The sequence below is a fragment of the Capra hircus genome, chromosome 3, assembly GCF_001704415.2.
Source record: "Capra hircus breed San Clemente chromosome 3, ASM170441v1, whole genome shotgun sequence".
Lineage (NCBI taxonomy): Eukaryota > Metazoa > Chordata > Mammalia > Artiodactyla > Bovidae > Capra > Capra hircus.
In genome coordinates, this window is record NC_030810.1 from 111,068,455 (window position 1) to 111,093,064 (window position 24,610).

General features: G+C 39.8%; 1 pseudogene; it reads right to left on the bottom strand.

Annotated features, from left to right (window-relative positions):
* On the bottom strand, positions 9,777-13,036 carry LOC102183412 (annotated as a pseudogene).

Below are 24,610 nucleotides of genomic sequence, written 5' to 3' on the forward strand. Positions count from 1 at the left end.
CTCTACTCTAGACTTTTAATCTTTGCTTTCTGGTATTTGTTATCATTTTTGTACCTTTAAAAACCCAATCTTCAGTGCCCATTTTTACTTGAGAGTGAGATTACTGGCTTGACCACTTTCTCCTCCTTTGGACTCTCTTTTTGCTTGACCAGATTGTCTCTGTCTCCTCCCTCCCTCTTCTCTTCTCTACCCAACTCTGAATTTCTGTGTGTTCCAGACAGTGGAGAACACTTAGGGAACTGATTACTGACTGGATCTGTGTCTCTCTTTTTCATTTCCCTCTTTTATCCTCCTCATCACCTCTGTCTCCGTCCTCCCTCTTCTCTTCTCCGTACAATTCCATGAACATCTCTGAGTGGTCCAGACAGTGGAGTGCACAAAAGGAAGTGATTACTGGCTAGCTTGCTCACTCCTCTTCTGACCCCACCTCATCTCATTCCAGTCACCTCTAACTACCCCCTACCTCTTCTCTTCTCCATGTAACTCAGTGAACCTCTCTGGGTGTCCCTTAATGTGGAGAATCTTTTCATCTCTAACCTAGATGTTTTATCATTGGTGCTATGTAGATGGAGAAATCTTGAGGCTACTGTAAAAATAAAACTGAAAATCAGAAGCAGGAGACTTAAGTCCAAATCCTGAGAACATCAGAGAACTCCTGACTCCAAGGAACATTAATCAATAGGAGCTCATCAAACGCCTCCATACTTACACTGAAACCAAGCACCACCCAAGGGCCAACAAGTTCCAGAGCAAGACATACCATGCAAATTCTCCAGCAACACACCCCTGAATTTCAATATACAGGCAGCTCAAAGTTGCTGCAAAACCACTGACATCTCATAACTCATTACTAGACACTTCATTGCACTACAGAGAGAAGAAAGCCAGCTCCAGCCACCAGAACTCCGACACAAGCTTCCCTAAACAAGAAACCTTGACAAGCCACTGATACAACCCCAACCACTGTGAGGAAACTCCACAGTAAAGAGAACTCCACAAACTGCCAGAATACAGAAAGCCCACCCAAATGCAGCAATATAACCAAGATAAAGAGACAGACAATACCCAGCAGGTAAAGGAACATGATAAGTGCCCACCAAACTAAACAAAAGAGGAAGAGATAAGGAATCTACCAGACAAAGAATTCCGAATAATGATAGTGAAAATGATCCAAAATCTTGAAATTAAAATGGAATCACAGATAAATAGTCTGGAGTCAAGGATTGAGAGGATGCAAGAAAGGTTTAACAAGGACCCAGAAGAAATAAAAAAGAGTCAATATATAATGAATAATCTATAAATGAGATCAGAAACACTCTGGAGGCAGCAAATAGTAGAATAACGGAGGCAGAAGATAGGATTAGTGAAATAGAAGATAGAAAAATAGAAATAAATGAATCAGAGAGGCAAAAAGAACATATTAAAAGAAATGAGGACAATCTCAGAGACCTCCAGGACAATATGAAATGCTCCAACATTCGAATTATGGGAGTTGCAGAAGAAGACAAAAAGAAAGACCATGAGAAAATCCTTGAGGAGATAATAGTTGAAAACTTCCCTAAAATGGGGAAGGAAATAATCACCCAAATCCAAGAAACCCAGAGAGTCCCAAACAGGATAAACCAAAGGCGAAACACCCCAAGATACATATTAATCAAATCAATAAAGATCAAACATAAAGAACAAACATATTCTCTAGACAGGAAACACAAAAATGGTGTATAAACCCGGACCCAAAATAATAAAGTAAATGGCGACGGGATCATCAGTTCAGTTCAGTTCAGTCGCTCAGTCGTGTCTGACTCTTTGTGACCCCATGAATCGCAGCACGCCAGGCCTCCCTGTCCATCACCATCTCCTGGAGTTCCATCGAGTCTGTGATGCCGTCCAGCCATCTCATCTTCGGTTGTCCCCTTCTCTTCCTGCCCTCAATCCCACCCAGCATCACAGTCTTTTCCAATGAGTCAACTCTTCTCATGAGGTGGCTAAAGTACTTGAGTTTCAGCTTTAGCATCATTCCTTCCAAAGAAATCCCAGGGTTGATCTTCTTCATAATGGACTGGTTGGATCTCCTACTTATCAATAATTACCTTAAACGTAAATGGGTTGAATGCCCCAACCAAAAGGCAAAGACTGGCTGAATGGATAGAAAAACAAGACCCCTATATATGTTGTCTACTGAGACCCACCTCAAAACAAGAGACACATACAGACTGAAAGTGAAGGGCTGGAAAAAGATATTCCATGCAAATAGAGACCAAAAGAAAGCAGGAGTAGCTATACTCATATCAGATAAAATAGACTTTAAAACAAAGGCTGTGAAAAGAGACAAAGAAGGACACTACATAATGATCAAAGGATCAATCCAAGAAGATATAACAATTATAAATATCTTTGCACCCAACATAGGAGCACCACAATATCTAAGACAAATGCTAACAAGTATGAAACGGGGAATTAACAATAACACAATAATAGTGGGAGACTCCAATACCCCACTCACACCTATGGACAGATCAACTAAACAGAAAATTAAAAAAGAAACACAAACTTTAAATGATACAATAGACCAGTTAGACCTAATTGATATCTACAGGACATTTCATCCTAAAACAATGAATTTCACGTTTTTCTCAAGTTCTCACGGAATCTTCTCCAGGATAGATCACATCCTGGGCCATAAAACTAACCTTGATAAATTAAAAAAATAATTGAAATCATTCCAAGCATCTTTTCTGACCATAATGCAGAAAGATTAGATCTCAATTACAGGAGAAAAACTATTAAAAATTCGAACATATGGAGGCAGAACAAGACGCTTCTGAATAACCAACAAATCACAGAAGAAATCAAAATATGCATAGAAACAAATGAAAATGAAAACACAACAACCCAAAACCAGTGGGACACTATAAAAGCAGTGCTAAGAGGAAAGTTCATAGAAATACAGGCATACTTCAAGAAACAAGAAAAAAGTCAAATAAATAACCTAACTCTACACCTAAAGCAACTAGAAAAGGAAGAAATGGAGAAACCCAGGGTTAGTAGAAAGAAAGAAATCTTAAAAATTAGGGCAGAAATAAATGCAAAAGGAACAAACGAGACCATAGCAAAAATCAACAAAGCCAAAACCTGATTCTTTGAAAGAATAAATAAAATTGAGAAACCATTAGCCAGACTCATCAAGAAACAAAGGGAGAAAAATCAAATCAATAAAATTAGAAATGAAAATGAAGAGATCACAACAGACAACACAGAAATACAAAGGATCATAAGAGACTACTATCAGCAATTATATGCCAATAAAATGGACAACGTGGAAGATATGGACAAATTCTTAGAAAAGTACAACTTACCAAAACTGAACCAGGAAGAAATTGAAAATCTTAATAGACCCATCACAAGCATGGAAATTGAAACTGTAGTCAGAAATCTTCCAGCAAACAAAATCCCAGGTCCAGACGGATTCACAGCTGAATTCTATCAAAATTTTACAGAAGAGCTAACACCTCACTTCAGTTCAGCTCAGTCGTTCAGTCGTGTCCAACTCTTTGCGACCCCATGAATTGCAGCACGCCAGGCTTCCCTGTCCATCACCAACTCCCAGAGTTCACTCACACTCACGTCCATCGAGTCAGTGATGCCATCTGGCCATCTCATCCTCTGTAGTCCCCTTCTCCTCCTGCCCTCAATCCTTCCCAGCATCAGGGTCTTTTCCAATGATTCAACTCTTCGCATGAGGTGGCCAAAGTACTGGAGTATCAGCTTTAGCATCACTCCTTCCAAAGAAATCCCAGGGTTGATCTCCTTCAGAATGGACTGGTTGGATCTCCTTCAGAATGGACTGGTTGGATCTCCTTGCAGTCCAAGAGACTCTCTAGAGTCTTCTCCAAAACCACAGTTCAAAAGCTTCAATTCTTCGGTGCTTAGCCTACTTTACAGTCCAACTCTCACATCCATACATGACCACTGGAAAAACCACAGCCTTGACTTGACGGACCTTAGTCAACAAAGTAATGTCTCTGCTTTTGAATATGCTATATAGGTTGGTCATAACTTTTCTTCAAAGGAGTAAGCGTCTTTTGATTTCATGGCTGCAATTGCTATCTGCAGTGATTTTAGAGCCCAGAAGTATAAAGTCTGACACTGTTTCCACTGTTTCTAAATCTATTTCCCATGGAGTGATTGGACCAGATGCCATGATCTTTGTTTTCTGAATGTTGAGGTTTAAGCCAACTTTTTCACTCTCCACTTTCACTCTCATCAAGAGGCTTCTTCGTTCCTCTTCACTTTCTGCCATAAGGGTGGTATCATCTGCATATCTGAGGTTAATGATATTTCTCCCGGCAATCTTGATTCCAGCTTGTGTTTCTTCCAGTCTAGCATTTCTCGTGATGTACTCTGCAGGGAAGTTAAATAAACAGGGTGACAATATACAGCCTTGACGTACTCCTTTTCCTATTGGGAACCAGTCTGTTATTCCATGTCCAGTTCTAATTGTAGCTTCCTGACCTGCATACAGATTTCTCAAGAGGCAGGTCAGGTGGTCTGGTATTCCCATCTCTCAGAATTTTCCACAGTTTCTTGTGATCCACACAGTCAAAGGCTTTGGCATAGTCAATAAAGCAGAAATAGATGTTTTTCTGAAACTCTCTTGCTTTTTCCATGATCCAGCAGATGTTGGCAATTTGATCTCTGGTTCCTCTGACTTTTCTAAAACCAGCTTCAACATCACAAAGTTCACGGCTCACATACTGCTGAAGCCTGGTTTGGAGAATTTTGAGCTAATACCTATCCTACTCAAATTCTTCCAGAAAATTGCCGAGGAAGGTAAACTTCCAAACTCATTCTATGAGGCCACCATCACCCTAATACCAAAACCTGACGAAGATGCCACAAAAAAACAAAACTACAGGCCAATATTACTGATGAACATAGATGCAAAAATCCTTAACAAAATTCTAGCAATCAGAATCCAAAAACATATTAAAAAGATCATACACAATAACCAAGTGGGCATTATCACAGGGATGCAAGGATTCTTCAATATCCGCAATTTAAACAATGTAATTCACCACATTAACAAATTGAAAAATAAAAGCCATAATTCAACATCCTTTTATGATAACAACTCTGCAGAGAGTAGGAATAGAAGGAACATACCTCAACATAATAAAAGCTGTATATGACAAACCCTCAGCAAACATTATCCTCAATGGTGAAAAATTGAAACCACTTCCCCTAAAGTCATGAACAAGACAAGGGTGCCCATTTTCACCACTACTATTCAACATAGTTCTGGAAGTTTTGGCCACAGCAATCAGAGCAGAAAAAGAAATAAAAGGAATCCAAATTGGAAAAGAAGAAGTAAAACACTCACTGCAGAGGACATGATCCTCCACATAGAAAACCCTAAAGACTCCACCAGAAAATTGCTAGAGCTAATCAATGAATATAGTAAAGTTGAGGATATAAAGTCAACACACAGAAATCCCGTGTATTCCTATACACTAATAATGAGAAAGTAGAAAAAGAAATTAAGGAAACAATTCCATTCACCATTGCAATGAAAAGAATAAAATACTTAGGAATATATCTACCTAAAGAAACTAAATACCTATATATAGAAAACTATAAAACACTGATGAAAGAAATCAAAGAGGACACTAATAGATGGAGAAATATACCATGTTCATGGATCGGAAGAATCAATATAGTGAAAATGAGTATTCTACCCAAAGCAATCTACAAATTCAATGCAATCCATATCAAGCTACCAGTGGTATTTTTCATAGAGCTAGAATAAATAATTTCACAATTTGTATGGAAATACAAAAAACCTCGAAGAGCCAAAGCAATCTTGAGAAAGAAGAATGGAATTGGAGGAATCAACCTGCCTGACTTCAGGCTCTACTACAAAGCCACAGTCATCAAAACAGTATGGTACTGGCACAAAGACAGAAATCTAGATCAATGGAACAAAATAGAAAGCCCAGAGATAAATCCACACACCTATGGACACCTTATCTTTGACAAAGGTGGCAAGAATATACAATGGATTAAAGACAATCTTTTTAACAAGTGGTGCTGGGAAATTGGTCAACCACTTGCAAAAGAATGAAACTAGCACACTTTCTAACACCACACACAAAAATAAACTCAAAATGGATTAAAGACTTAAATGTAAGACCACAAACTATAAAACTCTGAGAGGAAAACATAGGCAAAACACTCTCCAACATAAATCACAGCCGTATCCTCTAAGATCCACCTCCCAGAATACTGGAAATAGAAGCAGAAATAAACAAATGGGATCTAATTAAAATTAAAAGCTTCTGCACAACAAAGGAAACTATAAGTAAGGTGAAAAGACAGCCTTCTGAATGGGAGAAAACAATAGCAAATGAAGCAACTGACAAACAACTAATCTCAAAAATATGCAAGCAACTTATGCAGCTCAAGTCCGGAAAAATAAACGACCCAATCAAAAAATGGGCCAAAGAATTAAATAGACATTTCTCCAAAGAAGACATATGGATGGCTAACAAACACATGAAAAGATGGTCAACATCACTCATTATCAGAGAAACACAAATCAAGACCACAATGAGGTACCATTTCACACCAGTCAGAATGGCTGTGATCCAAAAGTCTACATGCAATAAATGCTGGAGAGGGTGTGGAGAAAAGGGAACCCTCTTAGGGTGTTGGTGGGAATGCAAACTAGTACAGCCACTATGGAAAACAGTGTGGAGATACCTTAAAAAATTGCAAATAGAACTGCCTTATGACCCAGCAATCTTACTGCTGTCATACACACCGAGGAAACCAGAATTGAAAGAGACACGTGTACCCCAATGTTCATCGCAGCACTGTATATAATAGCCAGGACATGGAAGCTACCTAGATGTCCATCAGCAGATGAATGGATAAGAAAGCTGTGGTACATATACACAATGGAGTATTACTCAGCCATTAAAAAGAATACATTTGAATCAGCTCTAATGAGGTGGATGAAACTGGAGCCGATTATACAGAGTGAAGTAAGCCTGAGGGAAAAACAACAATACGGTATACTGACACATATATATGGAATTTAGAAAGATGGTAATGATAACTCTGTATGTGACACAGCAAAAGAGACACAGATGTAAAAACAGACTTTTGGACTCTGTGGGAGAGGGAGAGGGTGGGATGATTTGGGAGAATGGCATTGAAACGTGTATACTATCATGTAAGAAACGAATCGCCAGTCTAGGTTCGATACAGGATACAGGATGCTTGGGGCTGGTACACTGGGATGACCCAGAGATATGATATGGGGAGGGTGGTGGGATGGGGGTTCAGGGTTGGGAACTCATGTGCTCCTGTGGTGGATTCATGTCGATGTGTGGCAAAACCAATACAGTATTGTAAAGTAAAAAATAAATAAATTTTAAAATAAAATAGTAATAATAAAAAAAAACTCAATATTCAGAAAACTAAGGTCATCATAGCTGGTCCCATCACGTGACAGCAAATAGATTGGAAAAATGGAAACAGTGACAGATTTCATTTTCTTGGGCTCCAAAATCACTGTGGAAGATGACTGCAGGCACAGAATTGAGATACTTGCCCTTGGAAGAAAAGCAATGACAAACCTAGACAGCATATTGAAAAGAAGAGACATCACCTTGACAACAAAGGTCTGTATTGTCTAAGTCATGGTTTTTCAAGTAGTCATATACAGATGTGAGATTTGTACCATGAAGAAAGCTGAGTACCTAAGAACTGATGCTTTCAAACTGTGGTGCTAAAAAGACTCTTGAGAGTCCCTTGGACAGCAAAGAGATCAAACCAGTGATTCTTAAAGGAAACCAACCTTGAATATTCATTGGAAGGATGGATGCTGAAGCTGAAGCTGAAGCTCTTATACTTCGGCCACTTGATGTGAAGAGTCGACTCATTGGAAAAGACCCTGATGCTGGGAAAGACTGAGAGCAAGAGGAGAAAGGAGGAACACAGGATGAGACGATTGGATAGCATCACTGATTAAATGGACATGAGTGTGAGCAAACTCCAGATTTGTGATGAACAGAGAAGCCTGGCGTGCTGCAGTCCATGAGGTCACAAAGAGTCAGACAGGACTGAGAGACTGAACAACAATGACAATGTACGGATGTAAGAGTTGGACTGTTCAGAAGGCTGAGTGACAAAGAATTGATGTTTTCTAATTGTTTGGCTGAATAAGACTCTTGAAAGTTCCTTGGACTGCAAGGAGATCAAACCAGTCAGTCTTAAAGGAAGTCAACTCTGAATATTCATTAGATAGACTGATGATGAAGCTGAAGCTCCAGCACTTTGGCCACCTGATGGAAGGAGCTGATGAATTGGAAAAGACTCTGATGCTGGGAAAGATGGAAGGCAAAAGGAGAAGGGAGTGGCAGAGAATGAGATAATTAGATAGCTTCACTGATTCAATGGACATGAATTTGAGCAATCTGCAGGAGACCATGAAGGACACTGAAGCCTGGCATACTGCAGTCCATGGGGTCACAAAGATTCAACACAACTTAGCTATTAAACAACAACATCAAAGCCTAGCCATTGTTTCTCTTGAGACTCAAACTGTCCCAATTATGATATGGGAGTTTTTTCAACCCAGGCACTTATGAATCCTTTTATCATACATTTATCATTGAGCTTCCCTTTACCTTCTGATATGGTAAAGGTGTTCCAGACTCTTGGAGAAACTTCCTGCTCCAAACTAGAAATCAGCCATTTCTCCAAGGTACTTTAGTTCCTTGTAGTGGGAAAATATTATGTGAAAGCCTCAATCTGAGTTTTAAGCCTTCATTTTAGGGTTTTTTAAGTGGCCAGGACCCTTTTTTAAGTCTTAATATTATGATTTTTTATTTATACTTGCAATTTGAGTTTAAAACTACAGAGTTTTACTCATTCACTCACATCAACTTTTCCATATAGAAAAATTCTAGTTTCCTGTGAATCAACACAATTATGTACTCACTTAAACCCACTATATGCTGCATTCCATGCTATCCACCTGTCTCACTACACACCATATCTCAGTAGCCTATACACAAAAGGTAGCTTTAGAATAACAATAAAAACACTACACACAAAAACATGATTTGGGCCAGAAATTCACCAAGAGCAAGGTCTTCTCTCAAGGAAGTTATAAGTAGAAAGAAAAGAAAAACAATGAGAACCATAGTGTTCTGGGTATGAGTAAAGTGGATCTATGCAAGATACCAGTCAAGAGAGGGTTACTTCCACTGTAGCACTAAGGAAGTCTTTCTGGAGAAACAAGCTGCTCAGCTAACCATTATAGGCAGAAAATCATCCAGGCCAAGATGAAGACATTTTGTTAAACATGCTTAGCAGCTCTGCAAATACAATTATCTCAGCATAATTACAGTTCAATTTGAAAAATGATATTTCAGCAGAAGCAAAAAAAAAGTTTTCAATAAGAAGTCAAAGGAGTGTCACCATTAAGTTGTGTACATCATTTCATTTATTCCAAGGTATGTTCTTTCTCACACATCACATCTCTGAAATCTTAGTGGATCCTGCTAGTGACATTGTCCCATAACAATTTTCATTCATATTTCTGCTAGTGTATAAATTATGATTTATCTTACAACCTACAGGAACAACGATTTGATCAAATGTGATGATCATTTGAAAAAATATGATGCGATTGATTCCTAGGCTGACAACTTGAGTTTCTGGGTTCCTGGATACTCATTCCAAATGGAAAAGGAGACATTCCGGGCTCATGAGATATTCTGATATGACCTATTAAGAACACAAGCAAAAATTGCTCTTCGTAAGTGATATTTGTACACTATGTTCATAGCAGCATTATTCACAACAGGCAAAAAGTGACTGTTGAAATAACCCAAGTGTCTGTTGAGAGATTAACAGGTAAACAAAACAATCTTTAACAGGAAAGAAATTCTAATACAGATCACCACATGAATGAATTATGAGGACATAATGCTAACTGTAATAACCATTCACAAAAAGGCAAATAATTCCACTTCTAGAGGTACCTAGAGAATAGAGATTCATGTAGACAGAAAGTAGAATGGTGGTTGCCAGGGTCTGAGGGAGCAAGGATTGGGGAAAGTGCTTTAATGGGCATAGACTTCTAGTTTTTCAAGATGAAAAGAGTTCTAGGAAAAAAAAAAAGAAAAGAGTTCTAGAGATTGGCTTCATAAATGTGAATGTACTTAACACTACTAAACTATATGTGTAAAAATGGCTAATGCAGTAAATTTTCCATGATGTAATCTACTGCAATTTATAAAAAATAAATTCATCTACAGATGGAAGTTGGGGAAAGTTTCTAGTGGAAATATTGAGGCTAAAAAGGCATAGTATTAATAGATAAAACAGAGGGAAAAAATAAAACGATGGACAGAAAAGAAAGATTAAAAAATGAAAACTCACCAGCGTCTCCAAAACCATAATGCAAGGCATATACAAAGGATCAAGGAGGGCACTATTATTGCCACAAGTATCAAGCCAATGTATGCGAGGTGTCCTGGCAATTGGGAGAAGACAAAGGGATATCACTTCAAACCCATTCTCTAGTTCTCCAGGCCTTCTTGCCCACCCAAGTGTCAACACCCACTTTTGTGCTTACCTGCTTTTGATGATTGGACATTTCTGATTCTCTTTCTCATATTCCCAGGTATCATATTCTCACAGCCACCCACAGTCTGTTCTTCTTGCCCCATCCCACCCAATTTATAGTCCTTCATTCTTACCTATTGCCTGCCTTAGTTCAGCTATTTTCATTCCTCTGGCATTGGAGTTCCAGAAATAAATCTCAAACTCTCTCTTTCTTTGTCTCTTCCTTCCTACCTCTTCCTCCATCACTCTTTCTTCCCCCTCTCCTTCCCTCCCTCCATAGCTTATCCATCAAGTCTCTCCGCTTCCTCAGGACTGCCCTCTGTTCTTGAATACCAACTCCTCCCATCCCCAGTTGGGCTCCAGTTCCTTCTCACCCCAGTACAGGATGATGTCCTGTTCTCCTAGACTGCTGTGCCTCACTTGGCAACTCAGGCCAGCCACCTCCCCAGCTGCCACATCCAGGGTTACTCGGAGATACCAAGTCCAGTCAGCATTGGGCATGATGTCTCCTTGCTGAGTGCCAGGCTGCTCCTGCTCACCCTCATCCACATCACCCACACAGGTTTTGGGTAGAATCCTGAAACATGGCACACCAGCAGCAGGCAGCCAGGCCCAGGAGTGGGGCCACTTGACAGCCAGGCCTCAGGCTTCACTGGGGTAGGAAGGAGCAGTAAGAATGTCAGATTATGACTCTAATCCAGAGCATGGGGTTTCAGAGACACAAATTTGGATAGTTGCCTCTTTCACTGCTATGGGAATCTGATCACTTATTGATTAAATATCTCTCAACTTAGGTTTTCTCCACTTTTGAATTTAAAGAAGGTGGTGGGAGGTAAAATAGAAAAGTCTTGGGGAGAGAACAAGACTAACCTTGCTTCTGCAGTTCTGCTTTCCCTGCATCGAGGACACCCAGGAGATATCGAGGACAGGTTTCTGAGAGGAGCCTCTCAATGATATTGGAGGTGCCTTGATACTGAGTCATGAGTGCACAAAACTTCTGCCCCCTGCTGCCGCTGTTTGGTGCAGGTACACAGGAATCATTCTGGATCCTCACAAAATCCAGTCCTCCTAAAGCTCCTCTCAAAGAGCTTCCTATGGCCTCCCCAGAATGCAGCTCACAGCCTGCTATGACCTGGATCACAAAGGGGTCTGTGTAAAGGAAAACTGAGACAAGTTACTAAAATGCAAACAATGAAGGAAAGGATGAGGAAAAGACATAGGCCTTTCGATTTTACTGACAAGAAAGGTCTGAGATGTGAGATTATAACTCAAAAACCAATTGCAGTATTCAGGACTTTTCAGGAAGAAGAGCATTGGTTAGAGGTATGCCTATCGTAAACGGTGGGGATGGGCTCTTTTAAGGATGTACAGTGGGCAAGAGGAGAGAAGAGGAGCAATGTGTGATGGTGTCAGGAGGGCAGCATTCCAGGGTGAAGGGGAAGGTTACACTGAGAGAGATTAGGCAGCAGATGCTTGAGGATATGAATTGGAGGATGGGGAAGTCATACTTTAGTTCATTCAGGCACACAGTAGGAAAACGAGTTTTTCCTAGGTTTTGAGAGTGGCAAGTGACATACATGCAAAACAGGAAACAGCTACAAAGCAGGAACATCATCTGTTACACAAAAGTGCAAGAAACGGGACGAATCTGGGATCCTGGGTGGAGGTAAGGAGTCAGGGTTGGAGACTACTTGGGAGAGCTGTGTGCATGCAGTTGAGTAAAGAGGGAAGGAGTAGACCATGATCAGAGGAAACAGTAGCCTGACCAAGGGAGAGAAAACTCATTGAGAGTCTCTCCAGATCAGAGGACTGTACTCACATTCCACCTGGAACTCGCTGACATGGTCCTGCACAACCCGAGTGAATCCAATGAAGTAGACTCCGAATGGGTCCTGCAGCTCAGTCATCTCCTCATCACTAAAGTTCCCCTTGGACCAGGACTTCAGGAAAATGGTAGTGCCCAAGTCAGAGTCCCAGCCTTGAATTTACAAATCATCCAACCAGCCTGAGCCTTGGTTTTGAGCCCAGGAGCTGTTGGCAAAGGTCCAAATAGGGATGATATGGTAGGAGGTGGGCCACTGGAACACTGTGTTGGTGGAAGGTTGAAAAGAAGGAGGGAAAATGTAGAATCAGGACGGAATGTAAAAGCACCCAGAGTCGGAACAATATAGAGCCTGAAACAGTTCTCTCCCCAAGGCTTCTGGCTCCATCCCCAGCCTCCAGGATAGGGGAGAGGGCTGGAAACAGCAGAGCCCAGACCCTTAGCAGTAGCTGCGTCATGCTTTTATCCAGAACCCCTGCACCTGTGCTGGGAGCAGCCAGAGTTACTCTTACTGTCCTTATTGTCACCACCTGGGAGGATAACCACTAGCAATAGAAGAGGTAGAAGAAGCATTTCCCTGGGAAGTAGAACTTCTGACGCTCAGAGCTGGTATTTAATCCCTTATTTCAGCAAACCTTTTTTTCAGTACTCTAAAGTGACTTCCTCTCTCCCCCAGCTGAAAAATCTCTGACCCAAATTGCACATCTCAGAAAAACTGTACCTTCCACAGCTCTAGACTCCCACTCTGCCTCTCATTTCCGTTCCATGAACTCAGTCTCTTTTATACTTACTACCTTGGAAAAGCATTCCAAGGTAGCAAATGATGATGAAAGGTTATTTCACCTTCCGAATTCTTATTTCCACATCTTTGAAATAAGAGGATAATATTAAACAATTTCTCAGCTTCCAGTCTTTTTAATCTAGAATACCTTTGGCTTCTCTACCTATCTTGTTCTCTCTCCCCATTGCCTTCTCACCACTGGCACTTTGTCATTACCTCTTCCCAACATCTCAATGGCCCTTCTTTCTTATCTCATTCTTCTTACCTGGCTTTTTAATTCCACGTTAAATTTTTTGAGTGTGCATGTGTGTTAAAAATCACTGTCTTTTTTACATTTGATTCTGGGACCCAAATCCCAGAGTTAAATATAATAAATAGTTTATAATCTGAGCAAAATTCTCTTACATCACAGGAATTTTTGAGGTTGAAAATTACATTGGCCAATGGTATGTGACCTTCTTTTCAGTAGCTCTTCTCCTCTACTACTTTCAGTAACCAATGTTCATGAGAGAAAACTTCAGGAATTATGCCCCAACTTCAGGCCAAGTCAAAATAACTTTTTGTAGTAGGCTCATTAACAGTAGAACTTCCTTCTCCTTTTGTAGTGTTTTATAATCTCCATCTATATTTTTGTCTTTCCTATTACCAAATAAAGCATTGCTATGTCAGCAAGTAACTTGACATTTTTTCACCAAAAGCTCAGAGATGTTTGTCCTAAGATGTCATATCCTATGTCCTCTTTATATGCATTTGGCAAGTTTTAACAATACATTTAGAATTCACTGGAGTAATATTTGGACTGAAATCAGTATGTTGGCTCTCAGGATAATCCTTGTTTTTCCCCACTCAGGAAAAATATTCCAAATTTGTGGATCTATATCATGTACATTTTGAGTGTAAGGAGAGGTTTTCACTAAGTCATCTTATTTACATAGACAAGAAGATACAAAATGAGTAATAATACATTCTTTTTTCCTGGAAATAAAATAGACTTCATCCAAGATTTTCACTACCTAATTATAAAATCAAGAATAAAAAATTCCAAAGTAAGGAAGTTTGAACAATATTCCCAGAATCCAGTACATTGTATAATCTCATTCACTTTTTGTATAACAACCACAGACAACAGCATTCACACATTAACTGCCTGTACATCATGACATTACACCATTGTTTGTTCTTTGTAAGCTTTGAGTTGGACACTCAAGATTCAGTTTATACAACAAACTATAGATTCATTGGCAAGAGCAAATTTTATGTGTGGGCATAACCAGTAGGTAATTCTCTTATACAACAAATATAGCACTGACAGTGAGGTAGCAGTAACACAGAGGTAGTGCAGGTAGTCTTGGAGAGAATACCAAATGGATCAGTGTGAGTGGCCACAGTACCTTGCTGTACATTCCCAGAGAGACCTGCTCTGAGAATGCAGACACACCATAGAAAGAGAGATTCTGAGAACTCCAGCCCCCATTTCAGGAAAAGTGAATCTGTGCTCTTGTACTGTTGCCATCACCATTAGTATCTCCTACTTGCCTAAAACTTGGTTAAAGGTATTGACAGACTCACTGGGACATGAAGATGGTGGCCAGGAATAAGGGCCCTCAGAACTTAATTTTTTTTTCCACACTAAACAATATACACTCAAATAACAGGTTGGTGTTGGTATAAAAATAGCTTTGAACTCATGTCAGGAACAAGCAAGTGTCCTGAACACACCTCAAGAACAACTTACCTAGATGTGGTACTTCTGTAGGGGATGTGTGAAGGTATCATGTCTTCTAAGTTAGAATATTTCTTAAAAAGATTCCTTTTAAATAACTATCTCATTACCCTGAGGTAACCAAAGGCAGAATGAGTGCTTGATTTTTTCATATATTTACCAATTTTCAAGAGAATGAATTGCTTATATGCCTTCCTAGGAGAACAATGGATAAGTTTTTGCATTATTGAACACTCATGAATTTCAGCATATTAAAAATATTTTAATCTATCCTGGCCATTGTTTCTCTTGAGGTTCAAACTCCCAGCTGTGACATGGGAACATTTTAAAGCCAGTCACTTATGAATCCTGTCAACATGCCTTTATCATTGAGCTTCACTTTACCTTCTGGTACAGCAAAGTTGTTCCAGACTCCTGTAGAAACTTCCTACCCCAAACTAGAAATTAGCCATTTCACCAAGATGCTTTTGTGGGAAATACTTTCAATGGGAAAATAATATGTGAAAACCATAATCTGAGTCCTAAGCATTGGTTTGGGGGATTTTCAAGTGACTAGGATCCTTTTTCTAAAGTTTAAATATTATGATATTTTACTTTATACTTGCAATAAATATATTTTACATTTTTATGTATACTTCAAGTTTAAAACTACAGAGTTTTATTTATCCATCTCATATCAACTACTCTTCTCCACAAAGAAAATCCTGGTTCCCAGGGAATCAACACAAATGTACTCACCTAATTTCACTATACACTATACTATATACTATCTCCCTGTCCCACTGTACACTCTATCTCACTAGCCTACATACACACGATAGTCTTAGAACAATAAAAACCCTACCACCTAAACTATGATGTGGGGTAATTTAAGATTTGTTTTCTTACCTTACAATGTATCCCCTGGAGAAAAATAAATTTTTATGCTTTAAATCACCCTGACTTCTGGTGTGTTACAAACTTGATAAGAAGTTATGCTCCTTGTTGCATTTTGCTTTAATTTTTAGGAATTGAAACTCCTGTTTGTTCAATCTATCATGTTATTAAATGTCTATGTGGACCAGGACATCCTGAATGTCAGAGTTAGGAGCTCAGCAAGTCCTTTCTCCAAATAGTGATAATAATAGTTGGACAAAATTTTCAAAATAACCAACTTTAGGTTTCTAGAAAATCACCAAAGATACAGAACAAAAGCTATTCAAAGAACTACCTGAACCTCAGCAAGAACAATGGGAGGGGCAACTTGACATGGGATTGTTTCCATGCTTTCCTTGACTTCTGGATACAGATATTTGGCAACCTCTTTGACCTCCAAACTCCTCCAAGAACCAAACACAATTTAAGCCCCACCCAAATCACTCACAAGCACCAGATCTCATCTTTATTGAATCTTCTTGTCATTAGCAAGCACTTGGTTTGCGATTTTAGGAAGCTATAGCTGATATAATGCTACATGTTAACCATATTTTTTACCTAGCAATCTATTCTTAAAATGCCTCTGTTTTTCTCCCTTGTAATTGACTCAAGGCCATGTTACTGAGTTCTGAGCAATGAAATGCAGTGTGCTGGAGATGTAGCTTCCTCCGGGCCTGACCATGTAGGCAATGTGCTGATCATCTTGCCATGCAGTGCCATCCTGGAGGTCACCTGTTAGGGAATGCTTAACAGGAGGATTCCTACGTGCTGTTTCTCATAAATCATCTGTTCCTTATCAGTGGAATGGCAAGCTGCTCCCAGGACTAAGGTCATTATATGAGACAGGCTTGACTCTCCTTCAGTAAACATTCTCTTTACAACAAAACTGCTTCATCTCGATCTTCTTTCTTGAGATATGGATTGTCTCCTGACCTTGTGACCAATATTAATCCCTTCTTCCCTTGGTAATGGTTGCTGTATGTTTGGTTTTCTGATCTTTATCATTGTCGAAAGAAATTTCTTGTACAACAGCCTATATATACTCACAGAAAGATCATCAAAGCACCTTTGCTCCATCAGAGCTTGGGTCCCCGTGTCTTTCTTTCTTTCATTTTCTCCCTCTCTCTCTCTCTCTGGCTAATTCTTTGGAGTGTAGAAACCGTGATGCTCACTCTCCCGGCCGAACTTCCAAGACCCCCTCGAGAGAGTGCCCTGTGCCTTTGTGAGCGATGCAAGCCCTGTGTCAAGGTCTTTATTGGTTTTCTGCATAAACCAGGGAATATCAGCCTCTTTCTCTCTTTCACTTTCTTATCGTCAACTCTGTACCATCAGGTTCCGGTCCACTAAAGGACCCCAACAGTCACCTCTTACAGATGACAGATACAGGAAAAAAGGGCTGTCTGGCCTACATGAGGTTGCTGCATGAGAAATATACTTTGTTGTCTTTAGCCGCTAGGATTCCCAGATTTATTTATAACTGCAGCACAACTAGCTTTACTGGTTAATATTGTTTCCAAACCAAACTTGGGTCTACTTGTCCAACTCGCAGTAAAATTAATCTACTGACATTGAGTGATGGTGAAGGAAAATACAGCATTTATTGCAAGGTGCCCAGCCTGGGACCGAGAAAGGAAATGGGCAACTCATGCTCGAAAGACCTGAACTCTTGAAGGCTTTCAAGGAAAGAATTTTTAAAGACTGAATGAAGGTGAAGGTCTCCAGGTGCATGATCAGCTTGTGCACACACTTCTGATGGGTTGATGATGAGGTAACTGGGTGGTATTTCAGCAGTTAAAATCATCAACCTCTGGTTCTAACAGGTCTGCAATTTACCTGTTGGTGGTCAGCCTGCAGTTAACTTCTTTCACGTGACAAATGTTTTAGCACCTGCAAAATAGCACACGGATATGGTTTGGAATATTATCTATGTCCCTTGAGGAGGAATTAAAGGTTGTTGACTTTGTTTTGTAGTTAAACTATAATATTATCTTGTCATGCTTGACTATTTTCCTTTGTTTCTGCATTTCCTCACTTCTATTAAATTTGCCCTTGGGAATTCAGAGAATGCCTAGGAGGGGAATGCTTGTCTACAGACAAAAAGCTAAGAACACTGGGTTTGTTCCCAGAAAGGCCTTTCAGGGTCCTGCTCAGTTGCCATATTATAGAACCCAATAACTAGTATTTTTTCCATTCTCCTGAATTCAGAACCAAATGAGATACAGATAGAGAGGATAAGATGTGTGGATCAAATTGTCAATTTAATTTCTGATAAACTTCCTAGAGAATTTTCCTTAAGTGTGTAATCCAAGTAATCTTGCTGGCACTGAAAATTGAAGTGGCCTTACTCACTCTTATAAACTGTTTTTGTTCAAGCCCCAAATCCATATGTTGAAGCCCTAACTTCCTGTGTGGCTATATTTAAAAAGGAAGCCTCTAAGAAAGTATTGATATGAGGTTAAATAATGTCCTGAGTGTGGAAACTTTTAAGAAGAGACACCAGAGAACTCTCACCTTCTCTCTCTCCCTCTCTCTCTTTCCCTTTCTCTCTCTTTCTCCTGTCCCCCACCACCCACTCACACATGCACAGAGGAAAGGACACATGAGGACATATCAAAAAGGCGGCTATCTATAAGCAAGCCAAAAGGAGAACCTTCACCAGACTTCTCAAGAATTATGAAAAAATGTCTGTGGTTTTCTGTAACCCAGGTTGTGTGTTTTGCTATGCAGCCTAGACAGACTGATACACTCATCTAGTCCAGGCAATTCTGGAAAATCTACAAGCCTGAGGGTCTGTTTCTGATCAAGTCAGGGGATGGAGGAGAGACCAGAGCTGAAACTTCTGAGAGCAGCTTGGCTCCAGAGACAAAGAGCACGAAGAAGCTGTTGAGACATATCAAAAACTCAGTTTCTCTCCTGGAGTCACCAAGGAACTAATTCACTCTATTGTCATGGGAAAGAATAGGAATAAGAAAATATATAAATATATATATTTACGGGAAATAAGATGGTATCAGCTCTACCCCCTGACATGACAATGCCCATCCACTCATTCAAACAGAAACCTAGACACCTGCATTTTTTGAAAATGTATCTCTCCTTTACTCCTCACAGTCACCATGGCATTTGTCTCCATATTCTACAAAATATGCCTCTTCCTCTCTAACCTCACTATCATTTAGCTCTGCTTTCATCACATGTGACCAGGTCAAGGCCACAACTCCTTATCTAGACAACGCAATCCAAACCCTCTCTCTATCTTTTCAGCACTATGATCATCATTGCTACAAAAAAAAAAAAAAGCAAACATCATCATGCCAAGTTCATGCTATTAATAGCTCATTCAATTTCATAAAATAATCCAAACTCCTATATATGTCAGTTTTATACACAGAGGTTCATATATTAATGTATCATTACCCAACAAAAAGGGTTGAGGAGGTGAAAGGAGTGAGATGTGCAAGAAGGAAAACCGACAGACTATTTATATCAGGGAATGTTTATGAACATGTATCCAAGAGTCTGAAATCTGTATGAAGTGCAACAGGGAAAGAAGGAGGTGGTTATATAAGCTCTCTAGACATACATGATCCCCACAGAATAATCTGATATGGATGGGACATCCTGATTAAAGTCCAACCTGGGACTTCCCTGGTGGTCCAGTGGTTAAGAATCCACCTTGCAATGCAGAAGACATGGGTTCAGTTGCTGTCAGGGAACTAAGATCACACATCCTGCAGAGTGACTAAGTCCACACACCGCAACTAGAGAGTGCTTGCACAGCCACAAAATATCCCACATGCTGCAGTGAAGACCCACATGCCACAAGGAAGAACCGAGGTAGCCACATAAGTAAATAAATATTAAAAGAAACCATCCTGCCTGAGGGTCCTTGCCCATCATGGTGGATCCCAGTGCTCTTCCTCTGTCACCAGCCTTCCCAGGCTCCCTCTTCTCGCCCCACTGGTGCCTAGCCACTAGTGTCCTCATGCTCACCTTTGCCTGGGCTCTTACCTGGCCCTCCACCAAGCTTACATCAGTGGGTTATTTAACCACTAGAGATCACTGTCCTCAGCACTCCACTGCTGTGTGCCCACCCCACAGTGTCACACTCTACGCCATCATCCCCTCTGTGCCAGCAGAAACCTCACCCTCTGACCACTTCCCTGCTCAAGAAACCACACTGCCTCCCATAACACATGCCTTTTACTGGTCTTTCATTTCCCCATCAGCACTTCTTTAAGTGATTCTCTCCCCTTTCTGGCTCCCAGCAGCAGTCTCTGCTTCTGTTCTGGGTCCTCCTGCGTCTCACATCTACAACAGTGGGAAGGGTACCACCCTGAGATCCAGGATAAACCTCTTACTAGAATACACTGATTATTGCCCAGGGTCTCAATTTCTCCCACTGTAAAATGACTGCACCAAAAGAATTTGACATTCTCCAATTCTGCTTCAACTCCAACACTTTTTGACTTGGTTTGTGTTTACATTTACTTTTATTTACATAGTCTTTTCTTTCTCTACCTCCTGAACCTCTTTTCTATGGTTCTATGATATTCTCTATTTACCTTTAACCTGAGTCTCCTGGGTCTTTTCTCTCTTTTATCACCACTCTTCCCTATCCATTCATTCTAAGTGCTGCCCACCACCTTGGCTAAATTTTGAAACATAAAGCATTGCCTTATCACTGGACCTTAAGTTTTCTTTGTGTAAATATATTACAACAGGAAAAATGCTTTTTTGTAAAATAAAATCAAAAAGAACACTAATAGATGGAGAAATGCACCATGTTCATGGATCAGAAGAAACAATATAGTGAAAATCAGTACACTACCCAAAACAATCTATAGATTCAATGCAATCCCTAACAGGCTACCTGTGGTATTTTTCATAGAGCTAGAATAAATAATTTCACAATTTGCATGGAAATACAAAAAACCTCGAATAGCCAAAGCAATCTTGAGAAAGAAGTATGGATCTGGAGGAATCAACCTGCCTGACTTCAGGCTCTACTACAAAGCCACAGTCATCAAAACAGTATGGTACTGGCACAAAGACAGAAATATAGATCAATGGAACAAAATAGAAAGCCCAGAGATAAATCCATGCACCTATGGACACCTTGTCTTTGACAAAGGAGGCAAGAATATACAATGGATTAAAGACAGCCTTTTTAACAACTGGTGCTGGGAAAACTGGTCAACCACTTGTAAAAGAATGAAACTAGAACACTTTCTAACACCACGCACAAAAATAAACTCAAAATGGATTAAAGATCTAAACGTAAGACTGGAACCTATAAAACTCCTAGAGGAGAACATAGGCAAAACGCTATCCAACATGCATCACAGAAGGATCCTCTGTGCCCCACCTCCCAGAAATTTGGAAATAAAACCAAAAATAAACAAATGGGATCTAATTAAACTTAAAAGCTTCTGCACAACAAAGGGAACTATAAGTAAGGTGAAAAGACAGCTTTCTGAATGGGAGAAAATAATAGCAAATGAAGCAACTGACAAACATCTCAAAAATATACAAGCAACTCCCACAGCTTATTTCCAGAAAAATAAACGACCCAATCAAAAAATGGGCCAAAGAACTAAATAGGCATTTCTCCAAAGAAGACAAATGGATGGTTAACAAACACATGAAAAGATGCTCAACATCACTCGTTATCAGAGAAATGCAAATCAAAACCACAATGAGGTACCATTTTACTCTAGTCAGAATGGCTGTGATCCAAAAGTCTACAAGCAATAAATGCTGGAGAGGCTGTGGAGAAAAGGGAACACTCTTACACTGTTGGTGGGAATGCAAACTAGTACAGCCACTATGGAGAACAGTGTGGAGATTCCTTAAAAAAATGGAAATAGAATTGCTTTATGACCCAGCAATCCCACGGCTGGGCATACACACAGAGGAAAACAGAATTGAAAGAGACACGTGTACCCCAATGTTCATTGCAGCACTGTTTATAATAGCCAGGACATGGAAGTAACCTCAGTTCAATTCAGTTCAGTCGCTCAGTCATGTCCGACTCTTTGCAACCCCATGAATCGCAGCATGCTATGCCTTCCTGCCCATCACCAACTCCTGAAGTTCACTCAGCCTCACGTCCATCGAGTCAGTGATGCCATCCAGCCATCTCATCCTCTGTCATCCCCTTCTTCTCCTGCCCCCAATCCCTCCCAGCATCAGAGTCGTTTCCAATGAGTCAACTCTTCGCATGAGGTGGCCAAAGTACTGGAGTTTCAGCTTGAGCATCATTCCTTCCAAAGAAATCCCAGGGCTGATCTCCTTCAGAATGGACTGGTTGGATCTCCTTGCAGTCCAAGGGACTCTCAAGAGTCTTCTCCAACATCACATTTCAAAAGCATCAATTCTTCGGCGCTCAACCTTCTTCACAGTCCAACACTCACATCCATACAAGACTACTGGAAAAGCCATACCCTTGACTAGATGGACCTTAGTCGGCAAAGTAATGTCTCTGCTTTTGAATATGCTATCTAGGTTGGTCATAACTTTTCTTCTAAGGAGTAAGCATCTTTTAATTTCATGGCGGTAGTCACATCTGCAGTGATTTTGGAGTCGTAAATGTCCATCAGCAGATGAATGGATAAGAACGCTGTGGTACATATACACAATGGAGTATTACTCAGCCATTAAAAAGAATTCATTTGAATCAGTTCTAATCAGGTGGATGAAACTGGAGCCTATTATACAGAGGGAAGTAAGCCAGAAAGAAAAACACCAATACAGTATACTAACGCATATATATGGAATTTAGAAAGATGGTAATGATAACCCTGTATGTGAGATAAGAAAAGAGACACAGATGTATAGAACAGGCTTTTGGAATCTGTGGGAGAGGGAGAGGTTGGGATGATTTGGGAGAATGGCACTGAAACATGTATAGTATCATATATGAAACGAATCACCAGTCCAGGTTCGATGCATGATACTGGATGCTTGGGGCTAGTGCACTGTGAGGACCCAGAGGGATGGTACAGAGAGGGAGGAAGGAGAGGGGTTCAGGATGGGGAACACGTGTATACCTGTGGTGGATTCATGTTGATGTATGGCAAAACCAATACAATATTTTAAAGTAATTAACCTCCAATTAAAATTTTAAAAATAAATAAATGAATAAAAGCCAAGAAATGAACAAGAAAAACTACCACAAGACAGAGGTATATTAAGTAAGCTATAGCTTTGTAAATTATTAATACAAGCATATGCTGACCTCACAAGATGAATAAAATCTTTAAGAAGGAACTCAAATAAGACAATGAAAATAAGAATGGGAAATGGAAGCGGACACTTCGGCTTCCCAGGGCATTGTCATGAGTTGGTTCCCAAGACTTATGTCTATAGTAGCCACATTGGTGAGGAGGCAATATTTTGAGATCACCCACCTCCCGAAATGCAAGTTTTGATGGGACATTTTGGGGGTTCCTAGGTAGGGCTAGTAGTAAAGAACCCACCTGTAAATGTACAAAACATAAGAGACTTGCGTTTGATCCCTGGGTTGGGAAGATCCCCTGGAGGAGGGCATGGCAACCCACTCCAGTTTTCTTCCCTGGAGAATCTCATGGACGGAGGAGCCTGGCGGGCTACAGCTCACGGGTATGCAAAGAGGTGGACACGACTGAAGCAACTGAGCATGCACAGAATGCACAAAACCTTTTCTAAACAACCAATTAAAAGGAAAATCTATTCTGATCAGCTGATGCTAGACAACAGACTGAATAACCTGCCATGTGCTCTAAGTAAGATGATAATTTTTAAATTTTCTTATTTCTTTGGATGATATATTACTTCTGGTATTTTTTCAGCTTTTTTAAAAAACTGAAGTACAGTTTACATAAAACTGTATATAAATCACAGGCATATGATATAGTGGTTCAGAACTTTTATATGTTATACTCCATTTGTAGTTATTATAAGATATTGGCTATACTCTGTGTAGTACAATATATCCTTGTTTGTCAGCCTTTTAAAAGAAAAAGTTATTGTCATTTCTGTTGTCTTTTAAATATTAAGTATTATAGCTAATTCTTTTAAAGGTTTCAGATAGTTCACTTGGCAAAAGTAAACCCAGAACTGAATTCTAGGGATCCATGATCAACACAATCTTCTTTTTTTCTAATATATGCTGTCCTTGCTTTATGCAATTTCAATATATAAAGGTTTCAGTTACCATGGTTTATTTAAATAATGCCAAATCCCCAACAACATGGCTCAAATTTCAGTTACCACAGTATATTAAATACTAGTAATTGAATAAAGCACAAACTGTACTAGTAGCTCTTCATTCTATGAAAGACAGTGGAAATAATCAATGTGCAATCAGTAACCAATGACATCAATGATCAATCACAACACTTCTTTCAAAGCTTGTCAGTAACTATTAATTCCACGCACAGATAGCAAATTGTGTACAGTTGGTGCTTGAATAATGTGATTTGAGCTACATGAGTCCACTTATAAGTGATTTTTTTTTTCAGTTAATACAGTCTACAAACATGATCAGAGGTCAGTTGAATCTGCACATGTAGAACTGTGGTTCTGGGGGACAAACTTTGAAGTTATACATGGATTTTCAATTGCATAAAGAGTTGGCCCCCTAACTCTAGATTGTTTTGAAGTCAACTATACCTACATTATTTCCTTGTATTCCAATAATAAATCCATGTGACATTTATATGCACAAAAATAGAAATAAGGAATC